At 42.7% G+C, this 21702-nt stretch overlaps 1 long non-coding RNA gene across 10 annotated transcripts in view; it reads right to left on the minus strand.

The window, feature by feature from the left end:
* LOC130576046 (uncharacterized) overlaps positions 1 to 20130 on the minus strand; it is a 116736-nt gene extending 96606 nt beyond the window's left edge. For 3 of the 10 annotated variants that reach the window (XR_008965625.1, XR_008965627.1, XR_008965623.1), the window contains exons 1-3: positions 19893 to 20117; positions 18103 to 18222; positions 11984 to 12136 (exon numbers count right to left, since the gene is read on the minus strand). This is a non-coding gene — a long non-coding RNA (uncharacterized LOC130576046). Of the gene's footprint in view, positions 1 to 11962; positions 12137 to 18102; positions 18223 to 19892 lie in introns of all 10 variants that reach the window. The other 7 variants (XR_008965629.1, XR_008965622.1, XR_008965621.1 and 4 more) reach the window with 7 other exon arrangements.
* Positions 20131 to 21702: the final 1572 nt, after the last annotated feature.

The following is a 21702-nucleotide window of genomic DNA, read 5'->3' on the forward strand; positions in this document are numbered from 1 at the left end:
TTTTTTTTTTTTTTTTTTTTTTTTTTTTTTTTTTTTTTTTTTTTTTTTTTTTTTTTTTTTTTTTTTCACTACTCCTGACTTTGAGGGACCAGCCGTTTCCTTCCTGCTGTGGGCGTGCAGGCGGCACATGACAGCTCATCCATGGATCCGTGTGTGAGCGAGCACATGAGCCGCAGGGAGAGGAGCCAGCCCGGACTCCCCCGGCACTGAACTCTCCCAGTAAAGCCACGGAACCCCCGCTCTGACCTGAGCACGTCTCCCATCATCGTCCTCCCAAGGGCACCCGTTCATCCCGGTCATGTGCTTTGGAGTCAGCCCTAAAGCAGATTTAAGACTTCTGGAAATTCTTCCCGGAAGGAGGAATGTCTCTGTCTCCCTAGCTGCAAGGCTGGAAGTGGGACAGAGGGTAACAAAGCTTTCTTATAACCCTCCAAAAATCTGCAGGAGTTCCTTAGGGTTACAGGACTTTGGTTTACTRACTCCTCTTGCCCCAGAATAGGAGGGGAAATGCTTCTACTGGGCCAAGCAGGTATCTTCACTCTCATCTCTGGGAACTATTTGAACCAAGCTCTCCTGAATCTGATRGACCCTTTGAAATTATTCTCACTGGCCATCAGATTTCTGATCTCTCTACACACCCCAGGTCTGTTCTTATGGTTATATGGAATCAAGTTTTCTCTGGGTCCTTTGAAAGGTCATTCATCAACATCATTCTTCTCTCAGTTTCCAATGGCACTTAGCAAAGTTTCAAATCAATACCCCTTTTTTCTCTCCATGGCTTGTCAGCCAAGTTCAGCACTTCTTATCAAATTCTTCTGGAAGTCCTATCATCCCTTGCCTTAGATGATTCTTTTCCCTAATGATTCCTCTTCTCCCACTCCCACTACGCCTGCACAAGTTCTCATGAGGATCATCCACCAGCTTTCTGTTCCCTGTGGGCTCCTCAGTTTCCTACACTACACAGAAAGCACAAGAAGCAAAGAAGAAATCTCATCCACAGTCATGAAAAAATTACAGCATCTTTATGCAGACACAAATCCTTCTGCACTCTGGACCTTCAACCCAAGTTCAAGTTCCACCAAATACATGARAATAAGTGGCACCAGGAGGTCTGAGTGTGGCTTTAAAACAACAGGAAGAAATGTGATGTTTAAAGAAGGGAGTGTATCACCAGCTTGAAAACAATTGCCAACATGCCYACTGGGTATTATTGGCCATGTTCTGAACTGATTACATCTTTATCAGCTAAGAAATTTTCAGAGGTACTGAGTACCCTGAGAGGGGTGCAGAGGCAGCCACTGACCCTCTCTACCCTCACTGTCACCTTTCCCATTAACAGAAGAGCTTCCAGCTCCCACTGCTCTTTATACTTGTGTTTATCACCTCAACCCAAACCAGCAACAGCAGCAAGTTGAGATATTTACTATGGGAAAGGGTGAAAGGAAYAAGTTCTGGTTATGGTCTCCCACATGTGGTGTGGCTCCTGCTTGGCTAACAAAGTGTGAATACTGATAAACTCCTGGCTGTGCCTTTCAGCCATGCCCTGCCATGGCTCCTGAATCAGCACAGCGTGGGTGAGCTGTGGGTAGGGGAAGGTTCATGATTAACTGCTCACTGCTAACAGAAAAATGGTTTGCAAATGAGTTGCTTTAATCCCCAAGAAGTGTCTCCARTGCCTACAATTTGTATGGTCCCATTGTACTCTTGTAACAGGTGTTTCACTTCCACAAAGCAGTTCTGGGTTTATTGGCAGTGGAATAAGCTGTTTCTTTGTGGAGMGACAGTCTATCATCCTTTCTGCACACATTATTTTTCTTTTTGCCCAAATCATACAAAGGTATTAATTGATCAAGAGTCCATCAGTAACTTATCAATAAGAAAAGGAGACTTAAATGCAACAGACTAAACAAACTGAAGGAAAAAGTAAATTCTTCACATCTGTATTTTCACCATGTCTGAAAATTCGGAGATTTTGACCTGCCATGGGAGATAAATCTGTATATAACAAAATCATATAAACCATTCACATCCCCTTTCTGTGGTTTCAAGAGGATAATACTCATATCCTCAAAAAAATCACTTAACTTTATCTCCACATCCTAAAGTGATTCAGTCTTTGAAAAAAAATTGTGATCCGAGTTCTTATTACATTTCCAAATTTCATACAAGAGGCTGAAATAAAATATTGGCATTTACAACAAAACCACAGCATGGTAATTCCATAAATGATTCCTTCAGCTTCTAAGACCCAGTTGCCTTCAGTGGACCACCACTTCAAACCTGAACTTTGCTGACTGGCTTAGCAATTTGTTCCTGCTATCATGTGACAAGTTTTTGAAGCTCACATGTGTAATGGGGCATTTGCTGCCAGTATCAAAAGAAGAAAAAAAAATTAAAAAAATATAGTAGAACATGAGGTTCCAATTGTCTGATAAGCAGAAACATCTGTTGGAGTCATGAGCAGTTGATTAGTGGAGTTCATTCCCAGGGTAAGGCTCCACTAGATCAGCTCTTCTATCTAAGTATAGGATTGTAGTCACTGGAAGAATTACAAAGAGGTACAAAGAACAGGCAAAAGAGACAGAAATCATTTCTTAGGGTACCAGAATCCTTAAAAACCAGCTATAACACAGCCGTCTTGAGCACTGCTTCACATGATAGCAGCATGCAAAATAAACAGCTGTATTTAAACTTCCCCCAACAGCTAAACATCTGCCAGTCTGTCTGCTATAAACCTACACTGGTTTTAAAGCTGATAACTAGAGACTGTAAAAATTCTTCTGGAAGATAAAACACAAGGTACAAGCTGTCAGTCTGAGCTATATTTCTTACTTACAAAATAATCAGACTGGGTTGGGCTCAGCATACCAGTCGAGATAATGACAAAAACATGAGTTGTTTTTTAAGATATTGCTTGGGTTTCAACCTCAAGCTTTTCCACCTCATTACACTAAGACAGGAATTAACACCTGGGAACATTTGCACAAAAAACAGAGGCTGATCAGAATTGCTAATTCAGCCTCTAAAGCTGCAGGGATAGTGGATAGAGATGTATAAAACACTTTCATTAAGGTCACTCTTGCAGATCTGTGCTCATACCACCACAAGCTTTGGCGCCCAGGAATACAAGAAACCACCAGGAAGAGGATGTCCTTTAGGCTAAGCCTCTCCTTCATTAACTTGAATATCTAATTGTAGGTTTACTGGGAATCTCAACCCTAGCTCTTGTTCAATTCCTGGTGTCGGTGGCCTGACCTGACCTCCCAGTTTCCTGGTGTTCATCTGCATCCACCTGTCCCCTCATGCCTATTCCCCATCCAGGAATGGGGTACTGTTACATTAAAAATAACAACTAAAACTTGGTAGCCAGCAATTTCACTTCCCCTCCTGACTTTACCGACTATTTTGTCTTTACCAAACCCATAAAATAACAAATACAAAATACCTTTTAAGATTGGTCAGGTTTATGTTTAGTTCATTTTGATTCAAMTTACTGTGCAACCTTACTGTGATGTGGGGAGATTTTTTTAATATGGAAATAAAAGGACAAACTTCCTTCACTTTTATCATGAAGGACAAACTACCAAGATGCTACAGTTACCAAAGGAAATGGCATTTTTGAGGACTATCAGGGGGTTGATTTCAGTCTATCTAAGGCAGAAGTATCTCTTCACACTTTTGAAGTAAAAATGGTATTTGACTGTAAAAATTATTWTCAGATGTTCCTAAAAGAGATTGTTTCCATCTGAATAGATACAATATTTACAAGAATATTTCTGCCTTTCAGAAAATATTGCACTCCCATCCCTGAAACCCCTTCCACGCCTTCCAGTTCCCCATAAGAACCTTTCWGTCACTAAGACCCTACCATGTGCCAGGTTTTTCTCACCTAAGCTTACAGGCAGGAGGGGGATTCACCTGTCAGCACCTTTCTTGAGGTGCCAGTGAAACCAGGGATGTTCACTGGCTCTGACAACAAATCCAGCCATCCTTCCCTGTTTGAACCTGCATGTTGCAGTGTGTGAGTCCAAGCATAACATCATTTGGCTTTTCTAAGCACACATGTGGATACTCTTCCCAGTGCTCCTTCCTGAGAATAAGAGTGAAATTGTTTCATCCAGGGGCCTTTTGTTGACCCTCATGACTGGCCCCTTGGCTAAACCTGACTTCTGTGGAAAAGATACATTCAGTTCTTSCCCCCTCCCACATAGCCTGAGACTTTCTATGTGTGGTTTCCCCCTTTGTTTCTTCAACTAATCTTTTTTACAGCTCCTCACTGTACACATGGACTATCTTTTACAAATTACCTGAACTTGCTGGATGTAAGCCAGATGGAACATAAACTTAGACACCTACACAGACGCAGCTATGTGCCTAATAAGCTAATTATTGACTTAWTAAATTCAGGCCCTTAGCAAGGGTTATTGTTTCAGGCCACGAGCTACTTTACCAYGAACACGGAACTTCTCCAATATAAATAGTTTACACCTGGCTATCTTGGCATATGAGCAGATAAAGCTGAAGTCCATCCACAAAAGACCAACAGATCTGCCCTGGGTCACTCTTATCAGGTCTGGAGGCTTTCACTCCCTTGTTAACTTTACTAGATAAGTGCCACCTTTTGTTCAAAACAGCAAGCACTTGCATGGATTGCCATTAAGATTTAATGACAGACTTTGTTAAAGACATCTCATGACACAAAAATTGCATCAGCTTGCTAATATCATAAAATTAACTTAAACTTATATCAAAGACCTAAATTACCAAAATTATTGGTGCTGCTGTACCTCTAGCTCTGTGATGAGGATAAGTTATTTGTAAGAAATGAGGGCTGAGATGAAAGATCTTTGGGGAACCACAATGTTTCCAGAAGCTTTTGGGTCTCAGATGTCGCTTCCTCTCCACCAAGATTTACAAACAACAGAAACCTCTAAATGATCTGCTCATCATGAGTGAGCTGTGGGGCAGCTCTGTGCACCTCAGCATCAAAGATGGAAGAAGATGTACTCAATCAGAGCAGAAAAACATGGAAGAGGAAGGCAGCTCCAGGAAACACACACAGCCTTGTATGAACAGTGGCTTGGGGATTTATCTCATTACTGGGCTGAGGAAGGGTAAATACAACCAACACTCAAYGGCCAGGATCTATCTCATTTCTGCCTTCTCTTCCTGAGAATGGATGGAAACAGCTCCAGTGCAGRGGCTTTGGACTGGGCAGAACAAAAGGAAGGGGCACTGGCAAAGCTTCTGGGAGCCCCAGAGCACAGGGAGCCAAGGAGGGACTGCTTGGTTTCTGTGTCTGTATCCGTTATGAGTAAGTCAGGGGTGCCCTGACAAGAAGGCCTCAAGAGCTGGGGTGTGGCAGCTCTCTGGCACAGGCAGAGTGGGCTCAGGAGCCGACAGAGGGTTTCCTCCAGGATAGGCTGGAGTGTGAGCCAGGGCAGGAAGTTCCTGTGCCACTGAGAGCTGGGATCTGGCCTCTGCCAGAGCCAGGTGACTCATGGMGGGGGGAAGGCAGGACTTGGCAACCTGGGCTGTCTCACACAGCAGCAGGTTTTGTTCTCCACGGGATAACCCAGGGACTGCGTGGCACACGGCCAAACTCTTGAGTAAAGGACTGCAATCCTTGTCCCTCTCTGGCCACCTTCCTAMAGCAAAGGWCCACATCAATTCATGCAGCACACAGGGCTKGACACACCCTCATCCTCCCTGCTCCCCAAACAAYGGGGGAAGGCTGMACAGGAGTGATGCTGGTGGGACCAAGAGTCTCMTGTTCCTTTCCCCTGCAGCAGTCAGATGTGGCAGGCCCCAGGAGCTGGGAATATCCGCCTGGGACAGGACGCCACTCCCACGCAGCACAGCGAAACCAGGGCTGTGATTCACAGGGGGAACCACTTCCCTTGGGACAGAGGTAATGGCTCCCATTTCCTGCTCTTTACCTACCCAATTTTTAAGGTTCCCATCCTCACCACAAGCATCACACAGCTTACACAACAGCCACTGGGCTGCTGTGGTTTACACAGCACTTCAAGGTGTTTCTGGTCGGTATCTTTAAAGCTGGGATGCACCCACTTGTGAGGAGAGCCCTAGGAAATTTTTAGGGCCTTTACCTTTCTTTGGTAAACACCTACAGGATCACTATGTATTGTTCTTGGGGCTCATGACAAAATCTCAGGCCTTGTGAGTTTTATTAAGCCCCCTGACACTATTTTACTGCTTTGCCTTTTGCAGGGCAAATGCCATGAACAATCATACAACCCAGGGAGTACAGAGAATACATCTCACATGCCTGGAGATGACATATTAACACTGTCCMTCCCAACCCAAATGAATGTTGAAGCTGTGATATTTAAGAAAGCYTAATCATACATTGGTATGTTTTTGGTGCGCCAGATCAAATATCTCAATTAAATCATTTAAAAAGTGGATAATACACACATGGTCTGGCTCCTGTGACACACTGAACACTGGGACCTGTGACTGGCACTGTGTTCTCTACAGAGGGGTTGAGTAACCATGTTCAAAGGAYAATATGGCATTTTACTTCAGGGGGACTGATTGTGATTAGAGTTAGGTGGGTGGCAGTGCTCAGTGCTGAAGTCTTTTCTGGAAAGCAACCATCTCAAAAACGGTATGATACCCCAAAAGGAAATACAGTTAGGAGATAAAGTAACCATTTTTACAAATCACAAGATCATARGATAATTCATATTTAAAGGAACTCCAGAAGGATATGTAGTTCAATCTCCTGCTCCAAGCAGAATCATCWGTGAGGTCAGAACAGATCACTCAGAGCTCTAACTAGTTCATTTGCCTTTAAGATTTCTGTTGTAAGAATTGAAGAATCCAGTTTTTGTATTAAAACAGAAGAATTAGCACTTAGGGAAAAATTACAACAGCCTTTGAAGTATCAATTAATATGATCCACAGACCACCAGGAGTGAATTAACAGCAAAAGGTTCCCCTGTACTAACTCCTCTGTTCAGATTTCCAATGGACTCTGCTAAAGCAATGAGTAAGCCGAGCTCTGGTGGTTGATACTCTAAATTCTTAAAGTTTGCTTTCCACAAGTAGCAATGCCATTGCCAGCCTCATACAGAAGGGTTGGTGCTGTTTACATTGACACATACTTATTAGCAAAGTCTATTTGCTTTCTAGCCAAATACACTAACAGTAAAATGTTAGCTTTTTATAAACTGCCTACACAGCCCATCCCTGGAAGAAATCAGCTATTGGTTAAAGATTCCTTAGATTCTTAGTGACGTTTCCTGATAATGGTCACATTTATAAACACAGATTACAGTTCCTAGGAACAGCTTTAACAGCACTGGCCTTTTCTAAAGTGTGCTTTAACTTGGGTTATCAGAACAGTAGCTGAATTCCTCCTATGGTTAAAGGGCAAATTCAGATACCTTTAGTCACCTTTTTCCACCACAAGTCTCACTGAATTAACTGAAGATGGATGATCAGACAATGAACAAAGGGCTGAGCCTGCACACAGGGCCAACATGAGGGTTTACCATTATACTGTGGGGCTTCAGACCACCTCTGTGGTGGAAAGGGCCACAGATTTTCTAAATTTCACCTTTAAATCACAACTTTTCGCTGTTTTATCAGTGCGGTTAAAGCAGTGAAACCTTCTGAGGTAGAAAAGTTTATATATTCTGAATTCTACACTTTAACTTAATTCATATACTGGAAGGAGACTGTCCTCGATTTCACTAGAACTGCATTCAGACAAAGGATTGCAGATGGAATAGTCTATAAAAAATACCAACATCACTAAAGGTGCTCTGCTTTAATGACAGAGTACAGAAGACAGGCAACATTTTTTCATTTTAAAAGCTACATRTGGGCACTTCCTGAATTCAGAATAGATACTGTGCTTCTGGCAGTCCTCCCACTGTCATTTCATTGGTTTCTCTTCCCAAAAAGCACATATCTTCCAAAGCTCTGGGTCACAAAACATGATGCAAGGTGTATGTTGGGACCACAACCAACAGGCAACCAGAAATACCAAAGGGAAGGATTTCTTTATTGAGTGGTATTCCCTAAATTCCAACACAACCTTTCCTGGCTACCCTCTACCTTGTTTGGCAGAGGCAGCAGCATCCCTTTGCATGGTTTTGTTAAACTTTTCTTTGCTTATGTTTAGTGTTCAAACCCTCCAGCTGTAAATGGTTCTCATAAATTATCRAATTCCATAGGTGTGTGTCACCTCCTGCCTCGTGGTACCAGTGTCTATCAGCCTCTTCCTTATTGCCCGATCAACGATCCCCTCTAATCACCCTCTTCCTTATTGTCTAAATATTTCCTTCACTRCCATTCACACATGGGAATAACTTGTTTTAATGTTTTACATAACAGATATTTAAGAAACCRGCAGTATAAAAACAACACTAGAAACACAGACCAGATCTCAGCTAACAACATATCTTAAATGAGTGCATGGCAATCTCCTTTTTCTTTTCTTTTTTTTAATCTATACCATCAGTACTCTTAACCCCACCCACTAAATCCACAGCACACACCTAGCAGTGGTACAAAAGGAGGTAGGAAACATTTTATAAACTCAGGAAAAACGATGGGGATGGTATGCCAAATTCATAAAGAGAAGCATTTCATCCCTGCAACTGCAGAATCCAGTTTTATAAYAATAATAATTGTTTGTGCTGCTGACTTCCTCCAACACCTGTGACCCCGCTTGTCGTGGCCTCACTGCCTGCTGGAAACTTGGCAAAAGACAAGAGAAGAGATATTAGGGAACCAATGCTACATCCTGAGAGAGGCCATAAAGTCCAAAGGTTGGGCAGGATTGCCAGGAGCAGCCTGATAAAGGAAGGAAGCATGTGGCCCTGAGCAGACAAACTGYTGTGCCCGAGTACAGCGTGTTCAGACTCTGGAGCTGCACCCCAATGCCTCCCACGCTCCACAGGGCACACAACAGCCAGGGACTCTTCCCAAACAGCCCTCTTGAAAAAGAATTATTTTAAGCCCCTTTGTGAAATGAGCATGTGACTATTCAGGGCCAGAATTTCACAGGTCTCAAATTCAGAAAACACTCCTCTTTATTATTTCAAATTAAGGTAGCATGATTTGTTGATTTAATAAAAGCAAAAAATCCCGTGCAAGACCCCTTCTGAATTAGCATATTCAAGCCTTTCCAAAATCTGGCTCCAGTAAAATACTTGTCCTTAAAAATCTATCAGACTGTAACTAAGCTTGTCACTTGGCATGTGAAATAAATAAGCCAATAATCAGATCCTTTAGAAATTTTCAATTAAACCTATAAAACTGTCTCATAAAATACCCAGCATTTGAAAAGTTTTTATTCAGAAGGGGAGTGCAGCACCTAAAGGTTTCACATTAGGAAGAGCATGGGTCATTAATAACTTCTTCCCCCCTCTTTCCTCCTCACCACTCTCTCAGTTACACGAGCATAATGTTTTGTGATGCCACACTGTGAATCTGAGCAGAAAACCCTTTCCTGGCTTTCAGCACAAATGAAACCAAGAGCCCAGCATGGCCCCACAAAAGACTGAGCAAGCACAAGCAAAGAGCAGGACTGGCAGCCAGGGGAGGGAGGAAAAAGGACACGGATTGCTTTGAGCTCATATTGCTGCTGAGCACTTTCTATTATAAAACCATAACCTAATATGCTTTCAAGACTCCGGCTCTGAGCTGCTCCCCACCGTGCGTCTCCTTCCCTGCGCGGATCCTACAGGGATCTATCCCATTCCCAAAACGCGTGGCACGTCGGGCACCGCTCTCTATTATATTTTCATTATTCACTAAACAAGAGGAAGRAAAACCCCAGCAGTGCCCCTAAACACAACATCTTCCTTGAGAAGCAACAGCACAGCCCGAAAGGACAGCTCTCCCTGTGAGTGAAATGCCTGGCTSGGGAGAGCTGTCCTCCCTGGGGAGCTCAGCTGTGGGAAGCGGGAGCAAGGAACTGCCTTTTTAGGACTGTGGCTGAGCGGGGCTGGGAAGAGCTGGGGCAGGACTGGGCTCTGGCAGCAGCTCCCTGGCCTTATAAGGACAAAGCCAGGTATTTTCCCAGCCAGGAAATCCAGGTAAGGTCAGGCAGGACTTCCCAGGATCTCCCACTGYCCAGGGAGACCCTTGGCCACTGCCACACCTGCTCGGTGCCGACCTCCGGCCCTGGTATCCCCAGCTTTTGAGCATTTCAAATAGGCCTTATTAGGAAACAGGGAAGCTTAATTAACTAATTGAAAGATCGTTTTGAGATCTGCAAAGCCAGATGGTTTGTGGGTGAACCGTTCTTGATATTAATGTGACATTTTAAGGCATTCACAGCAACATTTTGGAGYGCAAGTCTCTAATGTCAGGCATCTTTTTAGCTGCCTACGTAAGAGGGAGGGTTTCCAGAGGTGAGGAGCAACTGGATTCTCCAAAAGCTTTGAMAGAAGGGGCAGGACACTCAAAGCCTCAGAAACCCAGCAATTTGTTTAAGCAATCTTTAGGAACACATATCATTCAGAGTCCTCCCCAGTTGCCTAAAAATTAAGGCTACTTGACAGAAAAGCAAAAAGGTTTCAATTTCATTCAGTTTAAGTGACATTTGTTGTTATTATCTGTTTTATTTTTCTATGAAGCAAAACAAACTAAACTTTAGGGCAAATCCATCGATGTAGGATATACATGTAAGCAGCCCTGACCATGAACTCTCCCATATTGTTGCTCTYTTTACTTTCCTGACTAATTTTAATAAGAGGAGGCTTTGACTGACATAGAAGAAAGTACCATTTCCCCCCCAAAAAATCCACTTTTAAATTGTATTTTTGAATCTTTATCAGCAAATGGCCAAAAAATTGAGTATTTTTGAGTATTTTTCTTTGAGGAAATAAAAGAAGTAATTTCCCTTTGGATATGGTTAAAAAAATAACTTGGAGTGTTATGTTAAAATGAGGCACTACCCACCTAGGATTAATCCAGCTTCTCAGCTGCRAATATGAAATGGCACATTGAAATTCACAGAATTATATTTTGCCATCTTAGCTTTTTGAGGTTAAACTTTGATAACTACCTGCCTAGAGATGTTGGAAAGTGTGGGTTTAGCTGAAAGCAGCTACTTTAAACTCAAAGATATGAGAATGGCTTGATAGTTTTGATCTGTACAACTTTTAAATCCACAGAGAAGTGTCTGCTCTACATCCTAAACCACTGCACCATTTGTGCCTTCAGGTAACAATCACAGCAGGAAGACCAAAACTTGGAATTCTCTTGCCACATCCAACTTGCAACATATTGGCAAGAAAACACGGGGGAAGTACTAATTCCCCCAGGTAATCACAGGACATCCATTTCTAGGATTCTAGGATTCCTTTTGAGAGGCCCATCAGCAGAAATGAGGCCAYGGACAACATCAAAAATCACATTAATTAAATACATTAAATATGTGACAAACTTAGTCTGAGCTCAGACGTGTAGGATTTCCTCCAGTTGTTAACTGRGCTGGGATTACATTTCCATAATTCCAAAGGAGCACCAGGGCAAGGCTGCTTTCATAAAAGGCATAAAAGTTTTGACACCAGGTTTCATATTGTAAATTTCTCCTTTAAAATAACCTCCTTGCCAAAGCAGTTCAGCTGCCAAAGGGAGARAGGCTGGGAAACTATTCCCTTTTAAAAGCAATGAGTGGGCTGTGCTACTCAGGTACACGAGGCATCGCTCCAGAACCAGGCAGTGTTGGCTCATTAGGAGCAATTAAAAAAAAAAAAAAAAATCTGAGGGGATTTTAAAAACAACAACCTCCCAAAACAAAACATGCATATGTACCACATGCATTTGTTTATGCAGCTGTAATGAGTGATGAAATCCATTTATGAGCTGAAGTCACAAGATTCTAAGCAGGTCTTTGTTTAATCTCAGTAAGTCATGACATTTCCCTACTACTTATAATAATGTGATTGGGATCAACATTTTCAAACTTATGCACCTGGTTTTTAACACTGCTCACCGACTGCATTTCTCTGCTTCACTGAAGACAGAACAGGCTTCTTTTGGAGGCATCACTTCCATCAAGCATCCCTAAAAACAGATGTAGAAAGCTGCAGCTCTTGAATTCAGCACATCTTCTGCAGTTCTTACTCAAACTGAGACTCTGGGCAACCTACAAAGAGCGTAAATAAAAATCAATGAGACCATTAGTGGGATGAACACTTAGAGCATCAGCCCTTCTATAACCACAAAGTCTGCCCAGATGGATGCCCTTAAAAGACTTTCAGAAGGTTTGCTCCAGACAATAGCTCTCGTTCCAGCACGTTGCTGTGACTTGGGAGAATAAAATGAAGATAAATGCAGCTGTTTCTGCTTACATTAATGCAGCATTCATGCCCTCAGTAACAAAGGTATGATGGAGTATGCAAGAAAATAAAAGATTCAGCACAAATAACTATTAAGATACATGTTTTGTGTATTTATAAACCATGCTAGGCTTTAGATGTATTATTATATAGCTTTAAGATCAGTAATCCTGCATATAAATCACAGCCATGTTTTTAGCTTTGATATTAAGGAGAAGAAAAAGGGCAAAACCAAAGATATTTGGCACTGCTGCTTTTGTCATTACACTGCTATTAGCTTTGCAAACAGCTCTGATGTTTTCTGAGGATCAGATCAAAACTAAATGAATCCAGGTCCATGGGTAATACAGAGTGATTTTTTTAATAGTTCTTTTGAAAAGGAAACAAAGTTTAGACTCCTGAACAAAAAGTCAACCTACCCAAAGCACAAGGACAGGATATGCCAGACATAGAAAAGTTCTCTGGGCCTGTAAGGTGTGAGGGGAAATGTTGGTCCCAGCACTCTTTCCCCATTCCATCTCTCATTTGGCTCATTCACCTCCTGCTCTCCAGAGTCCCAAACGAGCCACGTTGATTTTCCAGTGTATCAGTAAACCAAGATGGCAGGAGGATATAAGGATAATGCAAAGGTCTTTCATCTGGAATGGTTTRTTCCAAGCAGCCTCTTTTTTATGTGTAAAAGCATAAAGTACAAGACAATTTGTCCAGCAGCTTGGACCCAAATTTAAGAAAGCTCAAACAAGGCCAAAGCCAAATATGCATAACCAGCTAAGACTGTGCATCACGCAACTGGCACCAACACAGTGTACTCTCATCCCTCGTATTTTTGTGTTGATAAGGGAAAATTATATGAGCTATTGACTCAGAAATTTATATATGCTAGCTACATTCATGGGAAAATAAACTCAGATGCTATCTTCCTACCTAAAGTCTAAGTATATAAGGATTGTATTTTATATTTCCCCATTTCCAAAGTCCTCTTCATTTATTTTCCTTTTGCTTCTGGGATCTATTTTGCCAGAAGGCCCAAAAGAAAATGGTTGTAACTACTGAAGTCAGAGTAACAACTGAAAAACATATATCAGTAAAAACCATTCTTTAATATGTGAGCCCACGTGAACTAAACCCAGCTTAAAAGTTCTGAGAAGTTGAATTAAAATAAATAACCCTGAGAGTTAAGTAAACAGTTCCCTTACTGGATTTGCTATAACTGACTAAAACCTTTCTTCCTCTTTCCACATTAAAGGAGGGCTCTAAAACCACRTTTTGCATATTTTATTAGTTCAAACCTTTTCTAACCTGGTTCCCAGGTCAGACTAAGTCTAAAAAAACTTTTAAAAGTGAATCTAACACTGTTCTAAAACAACAGAATCCAGTGGAGTGTGAACAACAGACTATCAATAAATGTCTACTCATATTCCCAGACCCAGACTGGAATTCTAAACAATTTTCAGTCCCTAAGATTTACAATTTATTGAACTGAACTCGCACACCAGCTTTAGCAATCAATGTTACCCATCGAATGCCTCTGAATGCTTTCACCAGAGAGAGGAACTGCACGTTTGGAGAAAGAAAAACATTTCTGTGATTGTTTTAAAAATCACAGTTGAAAGTTTCTCGAAAGGTCAAAAAGCAAGTYCTCCTGGTAGACACAGATTAGCAGGCAGAGGGTAGGCAAGGTGCTCAGGGTGTATGGGAAGGGTAATCCATCAGCCTGATAGCACCACTATGTATATGGTACAATTATATCTTATCTCCCCAGCCCTGCAACCAAAATAAACCCCATGGAAGCCTTGGAGTCTGCTTCTGTTGTCTTTAAGTACACACCCCTTAGGGTGGCGACCCAGGACACACCACACGCCTTTTACCTCATGTAAGACAAAAGCAAAACAAATATAATCAGTATTTTTCCTTTTAGGACTCTCACTGAGCSTCTTTGATGTGTTTTCCCTAATCGTTTTCTCTTTTTAATCATCACACTCAGGGGTTTCTCTGAGCTTATTATGGTTTAGGTTTTATGTAACCTCTTCCAGGCGGGCRCCTTCCCAAGCTCCCAACACAGCAACTGCTGTAACAGTACACAGCAACTCTACACCAAGGAATACCTTGGCCAAATGAAACCAAAAGGGAAATTTAGATGAGTACATTCTGCTTAGGTTGGAATTTTGGCTCAGGCACAAGAGTTTACACTCCTGGTCTTACAAAAAGAAGCTCTAATGGAGATACTGAAAATGAAAGTATCTCTTCTACTTCAAAGCTGAAAATCCCGCCACTTCTACAAAGCGTTTTTCTGCTCTGGGAAATTTTACTTATCTACACCCATTCCTGAAGGGGAAATTCTTGGTCCTGCAAGTTACCTGTGGGTTTGCCATTCACTTGAGTAGCCCTGAGACTCTGCCAGGTTGATTTACTGGCATAAAACTAGTTAAATTTCTATTTTTCTTGTGGCTACTTGCCAATATTTCWTTGTCTYAGGGGCAATTATTCACATTTATATTTTATCTTGATTCTCTTTAGCAATATTTCTGTTTACACAGAGAATCTTTCAACTGTGATCTTCAAATCTTTTCAGTTTTACCTATGAGGTGCATCCMTGTCCTACAGTTCTAATATTTTCCTGATCCACTATTAACAAAACTGCTCAATTTATAACAAGTATTACACAAAACTCACATAAATGGAATACCAATAAAATATCCTGTAAACAACTGCCCCTCAGCTAAGCTGCCAGTAGATTAATAAGGTTCTAGAGTTAATTTCCATTTCTCAGCTAAGAATTACTGGTATCACTGATACTCATTTCTGTTGTTCTCTGTCAGGACACCATCCATGGAGGAAGCAGGAGCTGGGACAAGAAATGGAAACATTTTCTTCACGTGGGAAGGTGCCCTGCTAAGAAACTGCTTRTTGAACCTGACAGTGGGTGTATAAACATTAGAGGGAGTGCTCACACATGTACTCCCAATAAAGGGGAGGACAAGGCGGTGAAAGTCAGAGCTATTACAAGACAAATACAAATTAAAGACATTGTTTTTAATCTCCAGGATACTAAAATATTTTTGAGAACTCCCAGTGTTTGGGGGAGGAGGGAGGGAGAGAAGGAGGCAGAGAAGAAGTAAACTCTGCTGAGACTTTTCTTATTGTTTCTACCTTTTGTGGGAAAATCATTCTAGAGACCAGCAAGAGAGGATTTTGAAACTAACAGAAAAGGACTTGCTAAAAGACACCTTGCTTTTTGTAAAACTTCCCATGGGGCCTGAAAAAGCACCCTGAGCATACCCTTTACCACACAGYTTTGCATATGAAATGTTTGTTTCARAGACAGTTGTATATTTTTACCTGGGGGGTTATTCCTGTCAATAGTCCCCTAATTACTGATCAGTGAGAAACAAGTAAAGGAGCCAGAGCTACCGCAAAGATAAAAGTACAACTATTGAAATTCGTGGGATTTTCAGCATTCCCCCTCCTTACCCCGAAACTTAAACCTTTGAGTGAACACTGCCATATATGTATTTTTGTTTGGCTGCCTGGTGGGCCACCTGAAAATCATCAGCACTCTGAGAAGAAARCTGCTATGGTTTTATTTGGAATTTCCTTAAACCGAAGCCCTGCTGTGCATTACCATTTCCCAGAAAGGTGCATTGTTCTATCAGCACCCCTATCAAATTCAAGAGCAGAGACGCGCTGTCGGGACGTGCAGCAGCTCAGATAGGCCGGGCTGTTGCAATCCTGTTGCAATCCTGTGCAGAAAACAGAACGTTAACACTGGCATGCTGCTCCCACGCCCTCCCCTCTTCAGGCTTCCCATTAACTCCGTGACACCCTGCAAGGCACAGGATTTATTTACACAACACCCCTCTTGAGACGAGCCTTTGTTCGGCTGMAATGTTGACAAGGCTTAGGAAGCACTACCCGCCAGAGCAAAGGTGTATTAAGCATCAAGTGAGGATGAATGAAATGCTTTGAGACTCGCTTGATCGAGTTTCCAGCTGCAGCACAATTCCCTGTYAGCCAGGAGCTGTTGGGACAAACTCGAGAAGCTCCTGGCTTTCACGGAGAGCACTGGCTGGCACTCACACMGTGGTTCCGCGAAGACTTTAATCCGGGATATGTGGCGACACCCTGAAAAGAAGCAAATTCCTCTCTGCTCAGCCATTCAGGTTTCWGCCGGGCTGGATTCGAGCGGGATGTGTTTCCCAACAGCGTTCACCTCCCGGCTGTGTCAGCGSCAGGGAGGGGACAGCGTGGGAGCCGGAAGAAGGCAGGACTGTCTCTTGTGTCAGCAGGGCCGGCCGAGCACACGGCGCACCCGACGTCACTCCGGCTTCTGCTGATTTACATCTGCTCAGGAGCGCTCCTCGCTTTTCCTTAAAAAGCGTTGCTGCATGGAGAGCAGCTGRCAACGTAACATAGGTGTAAAAACACGCAGGGAAACTCAGGGGTGGATTTTTTTTTTGGGGTGGAAGCATCCCAAGGGGCCGTAAGCTTCACCTCCCCGCTCCTGCGAGGGGCAGCAGCTGTGACACCCGCCCTCTTCCCTGAGGGGGTGTAAAACAGAAGAATTCCTGTGTTTCACGTGGTCATCTTCTTGCCAAAGGTTTGGACTAAGAAAAGGGCTATTCTTTAAAGAAACTATCAGTGGGAAGCTGGARATGTGCTGGTGGTCTCAGCATCCACCTTCTGGAAAGCTGCCATGTGATAATTCCTCCTACATGAACAACCCCAAATCACTGTCAGAGCCCCTCAAAACAGAGACTCTTAATGTAAAGAACACAAAACAAACCCCCCAGAAAAAGCAAGCCCRTAGCAACTGGAAGATATTTGGTCAAAAATGTCAAAGAGTGACCAGAGAGTTAAACTGGCATAAATCTAAGTGCCAGTACATGCTCCACACAGTCCTGGGTCAGATTCAAAATGCATTACAAGSCTCATGAACCAATAAAAATGTCAATGATTGGTATCCTAAAAGCAAATGGGGGCAGTAACAAATATTTTATACCAACAAGTTAATCCTAGATCTTCTTCCAGATGAAAATCCATTGCTCCTCATACCTATTCCTTAATACATTTATAAAGATAAAAATAGTTCATACCACTTGTCCAGCATTCATTTCCCCCAGATCTGCCTGCTTTGCTAGGACATCAGTCTCATTATGTCCATTTTACAAGCAGTGAAATCAAGCTACAAGGATGCTAAAGGTGATCAAGGAGCATTCAGCAGGGAGGCAAAAGCAGGGAAGAGTGCAGTTCCCATTTGAGTTGACTCTGTTATCCTGTTTTTCCTCTTTGGAGATATAGAAAATAAGTTTACTTCTCATTAAACTCACAAAGTTGTATTAAAGRGGTGAACAAATTTTTTTGCYAAACTTTTAAAATTTCCTTAGTTGTCTTGAAAGGAAGTATATTCCCCACCAACACTGCTTAAGGGTTAGGTAAATACTCTGCTGACCAATAACGTAAATGTGRAATATACCCCTGTTCTTATTAATATTTATGTACTAATCCAGGGCTGAAATTGGCTATCATTGAACTGACCTCAGATCTCTGACATAAATGCCTATTTGAAGCACCTGGCAATGGGCTGGGAGCATCCACACCCAGAAGTGCTTTGTCTGGGCTTGCAGCTCTGCCAGCCACACACCTTTTCCTACACTGGCTGCAAGGAACGCAGGAACTGGAAAACATCAGCACAAAACGTGCTTATGTAGAGCAAGGCTACGTAGGCCCATTAACTCTTACAACACATGTGTTTCACCTCTCTCACATGACTTACCTGAACCTGCAGCCTTCTCCTCACTGAACAGAAAGCTCTGGAAATCTGTGCCCGCTGCAGCTGGTACCCAGCTCTCTAAGTACCACACAGCCACTTCTGGAATGGCAATCTAGTTGTTCCCTATAAAAAAAAAAAAGAGTAAAATTTAAACCAATCTGAATTTCAATTTGCAGCCACAACAGTCTTTGGGTTTTTGCTTTTAGTATTGTCCTTTTATTCYGAAAATTTTCCTTGATCTTATGACCTTGTTTTTAACATATTCAAATGTTAAYGCTTTTTATATGTTTCATATATTCTCAACAGACTGTAAACAGTGAGCTGAGCAATACATCTGCCAAAGGCACTGCCAGCTGCTCATGGACTTGCGCTAGCACACATGGGAACAGTGCTCCTGAGCCCATTGTAAAAACACAAGATTTCAGGTAGTGGTCCATATGATTCTGTGCTAAATTTTCCATTTGTTTCCTTCTAAAACAAGGGGACATATAGATGCTGGAGTGTTGGCAAACTGCACACTGGTTTTACCCAAGAAAAGAGGAAAGAACAGCAATGTTGAGGGGTTGAGTATCCTGGTTCTTCCCCTGTGGAAGTCCTAAAGGCTGGGACATTCCCACCCTGAGAGGGGACAGAGCTGCCCAGACAGGGAGGAKCAGCTACGTGACTGTGTGATAGCTCAGCTGGGATCAGAGATTAGGTTGTTGTTTATTAATCAGGTGGGACTGAGGAAGAGAAGCAATTCAGGAGCACCTTCTCCAGAACACAAGCCTTGAACTCTGCCTGTGCTTCCAGGCACTGTCCTTCCCAGGCCATGCCCTTTCCTCCCTACATCGCCTTCCTCAGCTCTTTGGCAACCCTAACTGCTCCCACACCATGACTCCAACACAAATGACTGTCATCCAGAGTGAATGTTTCCATTTGAATTACGTGAGCAGGCACTCTGTAAACTTCCCCACAGGCTCCACCACACTAATCCCTGGGAAGGAGCAACCTGCAGGACCTACTTTCACTGTTGAATGCTTTCCCTGTTTGTTGCTCYTCCTGTCAGAGCCATTACTCGAATTCAGACAGGTGTCCTTACATCTGTCACCCACCAGCCACTGCTGACATTCAGTAACAGGAACTCGCTGTGCATGTCCAAGCCCGAGCCCATGGCACAGAGCAGGAAAGCTTGATTGCTCCCTGGAAATCCCTGAGCTCTGTGGTGCTTTTCACTGGGCACTTTTGGTCTCATGCAGGCTCGCTTCCTCCCCTTCTCCTGTTGCAAGTTCTGCCTTATCCCAGGTTGCCAGGACCCTACTGTGCCAACAGCTGCTAAGACAGAGCAAGGTGTCAATTTTGACAGGATGCCAGATTGTTTATTAATTAAAAATTTAAGCACTCTGTATCCGTCCTGAGACCCTAATCAAAACAGAGCTATTTTACCAAGGGCTCTGAAAGGCTAAAACCTGTTATGCTGAAGCTTTCAGTCACAACTGACAGCCATAAATAAATCCATTTTGTTGACACTACAGCCTGTTTATTGAAATATCCAAACACCACACAGCTAACTYCAGTTCTCCACAGTGAAACCCCACCTTAGTAATATGGGAACAAATGAAGGCTTCCAGAAAGATCTTTGCCCAGTACACAGTAAATATCTTTTCAAAGGTGTCCACCTGCCTCCCCAGCACTCAGCATCAATATGCCTGTATTTGTATGGTACATTTTTCCTGCTGCCAGCTCCCAATGCCAAGCAGAGCCGTCTGCTTCCCATATGCCACCCGTCCTCCAGTGCCTCCTCTCCTGCTTACCTTCCCTCTCTGGGCTCCCACTGCGAATCAACTGCTACTCTGCCAGCCTTCTTGGTGTGTAGAGGATTTTTCTGACTGCAAGCTCCACAGGATGGGAACTCTGCCCAATTCTCTATTTCCCGGTGCACCAGCTAAGCTGTGGTATAGAAATAATGAGCGCAGAGACATTAATGGCTTGACATTTAGATTTGTAATGTCCCAAACATCCTTCTACAGCAAGGTGTCCCTGCCCAGGGCAAGGGGGTTGGGACAAGGTGATCTTTAAGTTCCCTTCCAACCCCAGCTATTCCARGATTCTACAAAGCATGGGAAGCAAGGTCCCAGGGTTCCTTTCATACTCATCTCTAGACAATGTAGTTGATTTCTACTTGCTCASGATTTTGATCAAAAATTTAAAAATACATACAAGTGTTTGAAAAGAAATTATGAAGTTTATACTTTTTGAAAAAATATTTCTGAGCACTTCCCGTGAGCACTGAAATCCTCTGTAAAGCCAGCTGGGAAGAGGATGCATAATAGTGAGAAATTTCATATAACTATTGAGTGAAAAGGTCATCCCATCCACTTTAGAGACAATCATATCACACCTTCCATTCAGATGTTGCTGCACATAAACTTCCAGGGTTTGAATTGCTCAGGCAGCACTCTTAGGAAAATGGAAAATGTTTTTAGTGGTTCCTCCCTGACTTCTGCAGCCTTTCTGTGTGTTTACAGCACTGCTGTCCTGCCCCAGGGGTAACCCAACAGGTCTTGCAGTCTCCTAACTGTGCCCCACCTCCATCATTCACAATCTTGTCTCTCTAACCTACTCATTTTCCCCCATTCCACAAACTATTAGTTTCAAAGAAATTCAGAGATTAATTAAAATGATTGGTGGGATGAGTAGGTGAGGGGGACAGGCTAAAGGGCTTGACAAGAAGAAAGATGAAAAGGWCTAAGTGCGTATGGCTTGGCTATGCGATGACTAATGGAGGGTGGAGGAGATGGACAYGATATTCATTTACAAGTGCCTGTGGTTCTGAGGAGCATTTTTCATGTGCAAAATGAAGACTCGCTCAAGACTGGCTGGGTTTTTTTAGAGCTTTGTCCTCCAGGTCAGGTTGTGAGTCCCACTCTTCCCACAGCCTCTTCATTCCCACCTTTCCCTTGTGTCCCCAAATGTATTGATGTATTTCTATTTCAGATTCAGTTCCTGGATCTCCACCGGGGCACAGGAGTCCTACAGGGAGCAAAGAGCAAGAGGAGAGGCCACGGAAGCCGGGGGTGGATGAGGTGGCAGCTCTGCCACGCCTGTGCTGCAGACTTGGACCCATTTGAACTGACGACGCAAACACACCCTGAGGAACTGGGAAGGAACCGGGACCAGGAGAATCTGGGAATTATTTTACTTCCACTTGGCCTAAGGAAACTCTATTCCTTGTATTCCTTGTACCCTCTCACTCCCACCTTATTTTACTATGCTTTGATGGAGTAAATAAAGCAAATACTTTTGCCTTCTGATTCTTCAAACTCCAGTCTCCCCCAGTTGGAGAAATCTGCTATATAGTAATTCCTTAAGCAAGTGGAAAGCAGTGTGAGAAGATCCAGTAATTCCCAGTTTTATTCACTTTTGGCAGAGGTGAAGCAAGATATAACAGTTCAAAAGCATGAAGTGCTTTTTTTTTAAAAAAAAGGGCAAAAACTCTATATAATAATTTTCCATACAATAAAATCGTTGTGGAAACTGAGGAAGAGAAAATGCAAAACAGTCTAACAACTGAAGAAAATAATGTATTTAAATAGTTAATATCCATGTAATATATATATATAT

This window comes from Malurus melanocephalus, unplaced genomic scaffold, assembly GCF_030028575.1.
Source record: "Malurus melanocephalus ecotype Western Australia unplaced genomic scaffold, MMel_1.1 scaffold_125, whole genome shotgun sequence".
In the NCBI taxonomy this organism is placed as follows: Eukaryota; Metazoa; Chordata; class Aves; order Passeriformes; family Maluridae; genus Malurus; species Malurus melanocephalus.